This window comes from Megalobrama amblycephala, linkage group LG13, assembly GCF_018812025.1.
Source record: "Megalobrama amblycephala isolate DHTTF-2021 linkage group LG13, ASM1881202v1, whole genome shotgun sequence".
In the NCBI taxonomy this organism is placed as follows: domain Eukaryota; kingdom Metazoa; phylum Chordata; class Actinopteri; order Cypriniformes; family Xenocyprididae; genus Megalobrama; species Megalobrama amblycephala.
Window position 1 is genome coordinate 29914808 of NC_063056.1, and position 12559 is coordinate 29927366.

Sequence of the window (12559 nt, forward strand, 5' to 3'; positions counted from 1 at the left end):
TATAGAAGAGTATAATACGTGTCTTCAAGAAGGGTGAAGAATTCACAGTGGATGCAAGACATTAAAGAAAGCATTAGGTTTTAAGAAATGGTGGGAAAAGGATTTTCTGGAGTTGGGGCTCATTCAAGGAAATAAATCCTGTCTGAGAGCTACTTTATATAAGATACAATTTCACAAGGGGAGGATGTCACAAAGGATATACCTAAGTAATTTTAAGGTTAGGTCAGTAAGGTACAGTAAAACCACAGCATACATTTAAAGGGATAGTTCACCAAAAAATGAAAATTCTGTTATCATTTACTCACCTTTATGTTGTACCAAACCTGTATGAATTTCTTTGTTCTGCTGAACACAAAGGAAGATATTTGGAAGAATGTCAGTAACCAAACAGATCTCGCCCTCCATTTACTACTATAGTATTTATTGTCCCTACTATGGTAATAAAAGGGGGGCGAGATCTGTTCTTGAGACAAAAAATGGCACTGACATATTTTAAGATTTGTCAGTGCAAGTTGCTTTCTGTTAAAACAGCTCAAACATGCATTTTAGTCTGGGGCTGTATCTTTTTACCTGGGCAATATTATCCATGTAAATTTTCTGTATATTTTCAGTAGTTCAAGTGAAACTTGTTAAGGTACATGACTGTAGAAAAACTGACCTGCACTAGAAAAATATTCACTGGACTAAAAACTGTGACAACTAACCTCGTTCTGCCCTAACAATTATAGACCGTTTCTGGATGTCTGGATGTCAGTTAAATCTTGTAATATTTTGATGAGCGATTCTAAAAAAGCACATACAGCCATTACTAAGATGAGATTTATGACCTTTGGTTTTCATTTGGGAAGGACTTGTGAAGTTTATGGCCAAGCATCTGCTTGCTATCCCTTCAGACACCCCTCCTCTTAGTAAGGAACAGAAAGCAAAGCAACTATCATGTGTCTTGTACCATTTGTCGTTCTCACATTGAATAATTTAGTGTTGACTTTTAATCTTAATACCAAATGTCACAGAGCCATGATCTTTCAAATTTAAAAGTTAGGTTATCGAATCTTTTTTGGCATTTGCCGTTTCTTCTTATTTTAGTTTTTTAACAGTGGATTAAGTGTTCATATAAAGAGTCCACTGTACATACACTTAATCTAATTTCATTAATGTTATTCCTTATATTATCCCCTTTAAAAATGTTATTCACTCTAAACCTAAACAAAACCAACTGTTGCAAAATCAATCTTTTTTTTTTTTTTTTTTTTTTTTTTTTCTACTGTGAACTGAAATTGTGTTGTTAACCTGTGGTGCAAGTATCAGCAGGATTCTTCACACTTTCCATGCCAAATCAAAAAGCATTCCCAGCTCCCACCATCATTGCTATTAAATGTTAAATACCCATAAACAGTGTTCTTGGACATTGAATTTTACAAGCTTTGCTGTGATCGTTAATTAAATTTACAACACAGTTCTTAAATTTGGTGATTGCAGACGCCTCCAGCTGTATTTGGTCTCTGGAGGTCTGCAGCATGAGGTGACGTTGCAGTATTATTTTCATATTTCCAGCTAGAAGGGTAGAGAAGGCAATGATATAGAAGGCAATGACATCGACTTTAACCTAAAACGCAATGAGATGACTTGGAACGGAGTTAAAAGCCCATATTTACTCAAACGGCATCACTGCGGTCCCTCTCCAAATGGGAGTGCCACACATCACTTATCCTGCCAAGAAATTTCCCAGAGGGAGCACTTAAAATGAGCCAGACAGCCTTTGCAGTGTCAGATGTAAGATGCTTGTGCATGCAAATATTATAAAATATACTTTATTAAGGTAATAATTTTTGCTGAAGTCTATCAGCCAATGGTAGTTAAGGTTGTTGTAATACCTCCTGGGTAGACTGCAGAATGGCCGGTTTAATGAGGGACCTGGGGATTAATGATGTTTAATGATAGGTTTATGACTCCAGCATCAGGATGTGAATGTCAAAATAAAACATATGGATCCATCACGGCTAAAAGGAAAAAAAGGAAAACAAAAAACATCATCATAATCCTTTGGCTAAAACGGAGAAATGAATAATGGGCCACAGTAAGAAATGGAATAGAGTACAATGCCGTGTTGTCATGGGTTAATGGCTTAAACATTTCAAGTTTGTCCAGGGAGAGAAAGAACCATGTGAAATGTTGTAACAATATCTGTAGAGAGAGACTGACCATCAGTCTGTCGTGAACCTGTGATTCTGTACACAGAATCATACGTGAGATGTGCAGATAGACATTTGCTGCATGCTTCTTAGAATTACGGTATGTGCATAAATCGTTTCTTTCACATTAGGTAAATAACGCCAGAAACACACAATAGAAGTAGTCCGTTTTATATATGAACAACTTTAGAGATGTACAAATGTCTACAAATCCACACTGAATTTGTGGAATGATTAAGTTGGTGTATTTAAGCAGTGAGATTAATTAAATATTATATTCACATTTAGTTCTGTTCTATCTTATTTCTGATGCCACATTTGACTTGTGTTAAAAGGAATTAAATTTCCTTTAATTAAAAATATCAGTATGTATCTAAAATCTCTTATGCTGACCAAAGCTGCATTTTTATTAAAATGATATATAGTTAAACAGTAATATTTTGAAATATTATCACAATAAAAAAAGTATATTGTATTTTTTAATATTTTTTTAATATTGTATATAATGTAATATATTCCTGTGATGGCAAAGCTGAATTTTAAGCAGTTATTACTCCATTCTTCAGTGTCACATGATCCTTCAGATATCATTCTAATATGGTGATTTGGTCCTCAAGTAACCTTTCTTATTATTATCAATATGTTGACAACTGCTGCTTAATGTTTTTGTGGAAAGCATGATACATTTTTTTTCAGGATTCTTTGATGAACAGAAAGTTCAAAATAACAGCATTTATATTTTTGGGTAAACTGATAAATCATCTATTTTTTCATTAATGCCAAAATGGTAACATCCCGTGAGGATATCTGGTGCTCTGCATGTTTGCTTTCTGTCCTCACCACTAAACTCTTCTTTTGTTCTTATAAAAGCTTGTGTCATCCATCTCTTATGATTCACAGCAAAACTCGAACAAATTGTGAAGTGACACTTCTGTTCCTCGATGTGCTTTCTGAAGTTGTGCCTCTATGGTTTTCTTCATATGGTAGTCATTGACACACACTCATTGTACATGTGTTACTGATGAAAGACGGAATCATTTATATTATAAGCAGGCATTAATTTGTTTGGTTTTCTTTTTCTCGTCATCTCCATGTGAGATCTTTTCATCATTGCAATACATCAGAGCAAACAAACCACTATATGATGAAAAAAAAAAAATGCAATAAACTTTGGAATTCCTGAACTCAGTTTTCATATATTTATCCATTTATCCAAGAAATCTGGTTTATATGTATACTTTGTGTTGATCAACTTTCTTACTGTGTTACAATAGTATCACTGGAATATATAATGGAAATAAAAGCCTATCCATCCTCCTCCTCTCCTTTCAAACCAAGAAACCAATAATGGCAACAGCGTGAAGTGTATATGATAGACGTGCTGTCTGAAAGTCAAATCAAATCGGCTCTGGAATCAAACCAAAGTGGCCTTTTAAGGCTGCAGAATGTGAAAAAAGCTTGGCACCAGGACTTTGACCTGATCCTACAGCTCTCTTATGGCTGGGCAACATTCCATCTTGACTGATTCGACATTTCTGCACACTTAGTGTGAAAGGCAGGGTGGTATAAACAGGGTGTGATGCAGACACCCTAATCCCTCCACAGCTCATACATTGTCTGCCATCAGGTTAGTCGCTCACTGGGGGTCTGCAGCATTTGCAGAAATGTTAATCCCCTCCCAAAAAGAACATGGCCATCATCTAATGCTGAAGTGTGGGAATCCAAGGAAACTGCTTAGTAATGCTAGGGATGTGGATCAAATCTATTTTTGTCTGTTTCATAACAGCCACTTTGACACTTTGTCTTTGTTTTTTTCGTGTTACAGTTTTGGCAAGCAATACTATTTATATTTACTAATTATGTTTAATATTAATAATTAAATAAGTTGATTTAAAATGTAATTAATAAAATAAGTTAAATTTAAAATGTTCCAGAGAAAAAAAGTTTAAGCAAAACAAATCTTAGGTCTAGTCCACACGTACATGGGTATTGTTATAAACTTTTTTTCCTCCATTTAAAAAAAAAATTGCATCCACCTGAAAAAGCAAAAACAAGCTATGAAGAGCTGGTATGAGCATGCCAAACCAACAGGTTGTGATATAACCCTAACCGGAAAGCCATGTTGGCCAATCAGAAGCCTGGAAAAAAGGTTATTACCAGTTCCAGTTCTGACATCACAAGCCAAAATCTCTGGTTTCACCGTCTACATGACAACACTGCAACCAGAGTTTCGAAAAATCTTCACCCTCGCAGGAGCTTTCAAAAAAGTTTGGTTTCAGTGACCGGATACTGCATTTGCATGTGGACGAATGGCCAAACTGCTTAGAAAAAGCTGTGGTTTTGAAAATACCTGTTTGTGTGGACCGTGCCTTAGTGCTCTACAGACTGTGTGCAAATTCATCAGTCAACACCATTGCTGAGTATTTTCTGTTTAAAACTGCAGTGATCTAAAGAGAGTAGGGCTGGGCGATATATCGCATGCGATTCTCACGCGCATTTCGTCAGTAAAGCCGGTTCCCTGATTACCGCTAAATCGCCATCACCTGCTTTCAAATGGTGCGCCATTTAATAGACAGAGCCGTAGTTCACTGATAAGCCACGCAAATATCGCGTTCATTATCGAAGGCGATTCATCTGCGATATGAACGTGATATTGCGTGGCTTATCAGTGAACTACGGCTCTGTCTGTTAAATGGCGCACCATTTGAAAGCAGGTGATGACGATTTAGCGGTAATCAGGGAACCGGCTTTACTGACGAAATGCGCGTGAGAATCGCATGCGATATATCGCCCAGCCCTAATAGAGAGTATCAAAAACACGGTTTGAAATCGCTGTGTTTTGACGTCACAAACTTCCTTGTAACCAATCACATCAACATGTCGGCAGGCTTTAGCATATCATTGACTGACCACGCAAGGGAGTATCAAAAGAAGTTAGGTTATCCCGGTATATTTTTTTCTTGATATGAAAAATCTGGTAGATTTAGCAATATAGTGGGTGTATTATGATGCTATGATGAACTATATGTCTTTGTCTACTGACGTTCTAAATTGTTCAGAGCCTTTCTAAGGATATTGATTTTTAGAAGGGAGCTGTCTGACTCTGAGATGAACGGGAATATGGTTTGTGTACCATTAGAAAAACACATTATTAGCTGTTTGATAACGTAGTCAAGCAAAAGGCTAATCATATTGATTAACGTCATGTGTCCAGAGTTGTAAAAGCAATACCATTGTGCAGCATTTACCTCAGTAAGTTGACTGAGTGGATCTCTGAGCTCGTGCAAGTGAGTGGAGGTGGGGCTAATTATCATATTCATAGATATGCATACTAAATGAGAGAGGGGTTTAGAGTTACATTCAAGTTATTTTATGGCATAAAGAATTGTTTTTTTCACAGGAAAAAAATGTTTAAAAATGTCATTTTGGTGATCAAAGATGATTTTTAAATGGATAAAATTATTGACTTTAAGTTTTGTTTGTGCATTACTTCTTCCTGCATGTTACATCGTTACACCAGTAGGTAGCGACAAGTGACAGTCTTTATGAATGAGTCATTGAATCATTCATTCAACCGATTCATTTAGAAAACCCATTACTGTGTGTTGCTTGGAAAGTAATAGTTTACTTTTTACGCGTATGCGAGGGTCAGCATACAGTGCGCATGACGCGAATTTCCTCATCAGAAGAGTACATGCGTACTTGTATGTGCAGGTTGCACATGCGCATTTAATTTTTTTTTTTCTGCAGTAATTAGTTTATCCACAAGGTGGCAACCGTGCTCTCGGGGCATCGATTCACAAGGTAATCAAAGAAAAACTGCATAAACAGAACAGACAGGAACACATGCCAGCTACAGTGACAATGGAGATAGATGAGAGATTTTGCGAAGAGGTTATAAAGTACCCTCATTTGTACAACTCTAGCATGAAAGAATACAAAGATGTTTACACGGGTTGTAACTCGTGTAACTCATGCATCGAATGCCTGTATGCGTCAAATGAAGTTTACTTTCCAAGGCTGTGCGTTCGACTGAGCGCATATACTAGCATACAAATTATACCTAATGCTTTAATTGCACCCATGGCCTGTTTTACTTTTTACATAAAATGGTTTAAAGGTGCCATCGAACGTTTTTTTACAAGATGTAATATAAGTCTAAGGTGTCCCCTGAATGTGTCTGTGAAGTTTCAGCTCAAAATACCCCATAGATTTTTTTTTTTTTATTAATTTTTTTAACTGCCTTTTTAGGGGCATAATTAGAAATGCGCCAATTCATGTTGCGGCCCCTTTAAATGCTCACGCTCCCCGCCCACGGAGCTCGCGCTTGCCTTAAACAGTGCATAAACAAAGTTTATACTGCTAATATAACCCTCAAAATGGATCTTTACAAAGTGTTCGTCATGCATACTGCATGCATGCGTCGGATTATGTGAGTATTGTATTTATTTGGATGTTTACATTTGATTCTGAATGAATTTGAGGCTGTGATCCGTGGCTAACAGCTAATGCTACACTGTTGGAGAGATTTATAAAGAATGAAGTTGTGTTTAAGAATTATACAGACTGCAAGTGTTTAATAATGAAAATAATGATGGCTCTTGTCTCTGTGACTACAATAAGAAACAATGGTAACTTTAACCACATTTAACAGTACACTAGCAATATGCTAACGAAACATTTAGAAAGACAGTTTACAAATATCACTAAAAATATCATGTTATCATGGATCATGTCATTTATTATTGCTCCATCTGCCATTTTTCGCTATTGTTCTTGCTTGCTTACCTAGTCTGATGATTCAGCTGTGCACATCCAGACGTCCTGCCCTTGTCTAATGCTTTGAACATGAGCTGGCATATGCAAATATTGGGGGCATACATATTAATGATCCCGACTGTTACGTAACAGTCGGTGTTATGTTGAGATTCGCCTGTTCTTCAGAGGTCTTTTAAACAAATGAGATTTATATAAGAAGGAGGAAACAATGGAGTTTGAGACTCACTGTATGTCATTTCCATGTACTGAACTCTTGTTATTTAACTATGCCAATATAAATTCATTTTTTAATTCTAGGGCACCTTTAATAAAAGAAAATGTGTGTACTATCAAAAAAGAACTTTATCTTCTTTTTTTGTCATCTATTTGTTTATGCAGGAGATTAAGGCTGCGCATGGATACTGCAATCAGTTGATCAGTCCAAGTCTTGCACAGAAGACGATGACTGTTTTATTGCAAATTATCTTTGTTACAATTCGTCTTACTGTTCAAAAGTCATCCAAAATCTACTGAGAGCATTCAAACAAAATCTTGCCTTGCCATGCAAGTAAATGTGGAACTCAAGAATGTTATGGGAAGTATTTTCTTTGAATCCTTTCCCACTGCCTCAAGATGAGGATTGATCATGCTGAAAACAATATGCCCAGAACATCACAACTGCCAACATATGTTGGCCATATTATGACTCGTGACCAGGCAAGAATAGCACTGGCTACAAGTAGCACTCAGCAGGTGGTGTCACCTTCAGGCAGCCAACAACCAAAATGGATCAAAATGAAACATATAATTACAATTTGTTTAACAAATATAGTTAATTCTTTATATTTTCTATAATTATTTATATTATTCTTTAAAAATGCATTATACTATGATGTGTAAAGCATCATTTCAGTATTCATTATTGCATGCATACTGAAAATTGTGATCTTTGTCTGTTTTAGCCATTTGCAGCCATAGTCATTTTTCTTGGCTTTCCTGTTAAAAATAATGTGGCTTCAATAAGTATCTTTTAGCATTTACATCTTTATGTAACAGAAATACATTACATTAGTCAAGTAAAAGACAACATTAATATTCAATGAATTTTCACAAGTTTCCAAAAATAGCATCGATTGACCTACTGACCTTTATTTTATTTTCCCTTATTTTGATCTCGAGCTTCTCAGTTTTAGCACTTTCAACATAAAATACTCCTTTTTTCTAGATGAAAAGACATTTAGTCATAATACATGATAGCAAAGAAAGAAGACAGAAGCTATATGGCAAATATGGATCGAGAATTGAGATGAATGGGTGTCATCAGCGGATCTGGTGCTGTTCTGTCAAGGCGTACTCATAGTGATTTGTTCTTTTGGATCATACAAAAACATTTCATTTGGGTTTGATTAATTAGGGATACAAATCAAAGAATCATTTAAGATTCCTTTTAGAAACATGTACCAGGAGCACCTTTCTGTGTGATGTCTAATCAAGAACATGAGGGTGTTTCTGTAATCGTGCAGACCAATCTAAGATGATCTCCATTCCACAAATTTTTCAACACTGTCTCTCAAAGGACGCTTGAAACATTTCATGCGCTACTCTCAATGCGATTTGAAACAGGTGCGGTTGATGTGCTCTTAAGTTTCAAAAGAACAACATGAAACATTCTCGAGTTTAATCTTACATCAGTGCAAATGCATCTTTCAGACGGTGACCTAAAATATTTAAATTGAATTATGGTACATTTTGTTTTGCCGGTTCTAGGGCCAAATAACGGTAAGAAATTATGTATCAAAGGTATTCCAGCATGAAAAGCGTGCTTGCGCACGTTTGAATCTTTGGCCTAAATTACAAAAATAGCTTAAAAATAAATAAAATTGCATGGCATAATAGATCTGCCCTTAGATTATATGGTCTCCACAAACATATTTTGTTTTCATCATTGAAAATGAAGAACTGTTTCTTGAGCCCCAAATCAGAATATTAGAATGATATCTGAAAGATCATGTGACACTGAAGACTGGAGAAATGATGCTAAAAATTCAGCTTTGTCATCACAGGAATAAATTACATTTATTAAATATGTTAAAATAGAAAACAGTTATTTTTAAATTTTAATAATATTTCACTATATTACTGTTTTTACCGCATTGCGATTAATTAAATGCAGCCTTGACGAGCATAAGAGACTTCTTTTTTCTTTTTCAAGTTTAAAAAATATTACTGACCCCCCAAACTTTGAATGGCAGTGTACATTTAAAGCAAAAATATACAATATTTGCATCTTTTATTAGTGAGACTCGAACAACTGGATCATATTTAGACTCCCTGGCACAGAAAAAAACGTTATGCCTACACTTCGCTAAAGCTTTGAAAAAACTCCAGGTCATCTTAATCTCTCTCAGAGACCGATGATAGTTCAATCAGTAGCTTTTGCTCTCTCTGTTCTCATCTTCAGTCAGATACACAGATGTTTTCTACAGAGCCCTAACAAGCAGAGCAATTTATGTCCTGTGGTATGAGCTCTTTGGGCTTGAGCTCAAAGGCTGTGCCCTTATTTGACCGACACTACTCATCTCCGGGAGGCAAAGGCAGCCTGAGGTGAAGGTAAGGCCCTGAAGGTCGAAGCCATAAAGCTGAGGAACTGCCTGGCTTTTGTGCAAAAGGATGATCTATATTGGTTGGTGGAGCATAAAACAATAGCTACGGTTACTGTTTGCCAACCTGATATAGGCGTAGACAACAATCCAGTATCAGCGAGACTCCATTGATCATAAACAGAGACACGCAAAGGGGTGGTGAACTAACAAGTTGGACAACGCAGAAATTCTTTTAAAGATTCTTTGTTTCTCCAGGTCAAAAAAAAGATTATTTTTCAACCTACCTGAAGAAGGAGGAAAAGGCAGTTGTCCAAGACCATGTTTTATGGGTTTATTTATCTTACCACATGTTCAACTATGTCTTCCTTCCAAGGTAAAAATAAAATTGTTAAAAGCAATATATAGTCTCTTTAATTTCAACCAGGTGTAATGCCTAAGTCTGACCAGGATGTCACTATTGAACTGGTTTGCTTTGTTTATTTGTCTAACCCCTTGCCGGAATACATTACAAATGCTTTTATAATGTAAGTCCCAGTAAGAGACCTCAGAGGCTTTCTTTTCTAGGGATCCAATTGAGAATCTTTACGCTTGTCAGGTGTATCGAAAGACAACTCTGGATTGACATTTATAGAGTAAAGCAAATATAGCATCAATCGCCAGAAAGAAAAACTCCTGTGATGCAAGCGTGAATTTTCAAATCAATTTCTTGACTGCTAGCCCACATTCAGTCTGAAAGCGATTCGTTTTTATTAGGCACTTTCCTGGAGAACTGGGCACTTAAGAAAGGAAACCTTGCTTTTGACTGGCATAAGTGTATCAGAGCAATTAAACTGAAGTGATTCATGGTCAGACCTTAATGTTCTTGGCTCTCGAACTCCCGCAAGATGATGGCCGGCCAAGCTAATGTAGGCAATACGCAGTAGCCGCAAATGGGTTTTACTTGTACCAGACAGATTTAAAACGCGTCTTTGGTACCAGCTGAGCCACGTTCAAGTGTTGTAGAGTTTAAGCAACGAAATTACTGAATTATCGAGACATTCTGAAACCAAACCTAATATAGGCATAACCCATATCAAAACAAAATGTTATCCAAATCACATGCAAGTAGATCCATTGCAGTTAAGTCGCACTATACAGGAATAGAGTAATGCCAAGCCAAAATGTAGGAAAGCTCTTATTTGTCTTGTAATACCACTATTATCTTTAGGTTCATCTTTCCTTTTACTGCTTTTTTTATGTACATTTTATTTTAGTGAACATCAAAAACGGTATATTTCACCAAATAAGCACTTCTCTAATGTTCCCTAATTTTATTATTTGTACTGTATATCATGTTTCCACTGCTTTGGATAAAATCAAAGAAGCCATGGCTAATATTTCCTAAATGTGTTTTGCTTGGAACGGACTGCACCGCAATCTCTGAGTTATATTTAATGCTTCCAAATGTGTAGTTATTAACAGAATAAAATCTCCCTTCTCAAGCCCTTTGAAAAGTGGAACAACGTACAAGGCTTTGATCATTTAAAATGATATAAGTGATATTGCAAAGGAAAAACTGGACATCTTATCTTGCTAGGTAGTACATCAAATGTCCTGGCATCTGGTGGATTTTTTTTGTGTGAAAGGAAAAAAAAAATTCAATATTTTGTGGTCACTTTTAATAGATTTTAGGACGGCATGCTGTGTTAGTTCTTATTTAGCCTCGATTGGTCACTAGTGTATATTAAAAACCATTCAGACCTCCTGTGTAAGTATGGCCAGTTGTTCATTCTCCAATTGTTTTTTGTCACTGTTCTCTTCGTACAGAACATCATGCAATACCTGCTCTCCAAAGCATTATTTATTAGCCCAAGGAGATGCATTAAATGTTAAATCTCACAACTAGTGCAAAGTTTTCTTGTCCCTGCCCAGCATCTACAAGCTCCATGAATTACCCAATAAAAATCTGACTAATCATATATTATTTTAATATTATTATAAATTTATTGTTATTATTTTTACTTAATACCCCTCCACAGATGTTTGGGAACAGTTAAAGGTGTTAATCAATGGAAATGTCCTCTTTTTCACTCTATCCCGTCTCTGTCCTGCCAGTATCAACTCTTGTGCTTTTTACATTACAGGGGTAATGAGTTCGTCGGCATCAAATGGAAGTGATTGGGAGAAACATTTTGTTTTAGCTCTTTGGGAATTTGGTTGCATGCATTTGTCTAGTTTTTCTTCTCAGCTCATTTTTTCTTCACTTTGAGTAAAAAAAAAATCCGTACTGTAAACTCAAATTCAATAGAAAATGTAATAACAAAGCTGCACTAAAAATTTTAACACAGATTTGAACTTGCAAATTTCATTAACATCATGACCTTTAACTGGCAACTCTTTTCATTTTGAGATGTTTTTAGATTACTCTGGTTGTTTTTAGAGCTCTTGGTTTGTATAAAATATTGCAAATCTAGTTAGGAGACCACACTGCTGATACTGAAAGAATCAGACTATGTTTCATTGTGTGCCAGCAATGCTGAACAAATACTGATAGAAATACCTGTAGAAAGATACTGGTCAATGTCTTTATTTGCCTTCATTTCATGCTTTCTGTATTATGTTCAAAGCCTATGTTTTACTGGAAAATAATATAGCTTTAACACACTGCTTAACTGATTATAACCATGAATATTTCTTAGTGATAGAGCATGTTAAATCATTATTTCATCCTTTAATTAAAGATATATTTTAAAAGTTATTCAAAATGGAAATTGTCATTTTGATGTTCAAAAAATAGTGAAATAATGAAAAGCAGACACAAGCTCTCGTTGATCAATATACTTGATTTGTGCCAGTCAACTGCAGATGAAGTCTTTAGCTTGCACTGAAGATTTCAGCATCTGCAAATACACAAATACATCTGGACATATTTGACAACTTGTTAGAACTGGAGAGGCTGATGCAAACATAATCCAAAATAAACATTTTTTGTAAGTTAAGCATTTTTTTTTACTGTCTGAAGCAGGA

At 35.8% G+C, this 12559-nt stretch overlaps 1 long non-coding RNA gene across 2 annotated transcripts in view; it reads left to right on the forward strand.

The window, feature by feature from the left end:
- Positions 1 to 12310, forward strand: part of LOC125243742 — a 16312-nt gene extending 4002 nt beyond the window's left edge. The window contains exon 4 of one of the 2 annotated variants that reach the window (XR_007179105.1): positions 11677 to 12310. This is a non-coding gene — a long non-coding RNA (uncharacterized LOC125243742). Of the gene's footprint in view, positions 1 to 9411; positions 9563 to 11676 lie in introns of those variants that run through there. The other variant, XR_007179106.1, reaches the window with a different exon arrangement.
- The last annotated feature ends 249 nt before the right edge of the window (positions 12311 to 12559 follow it).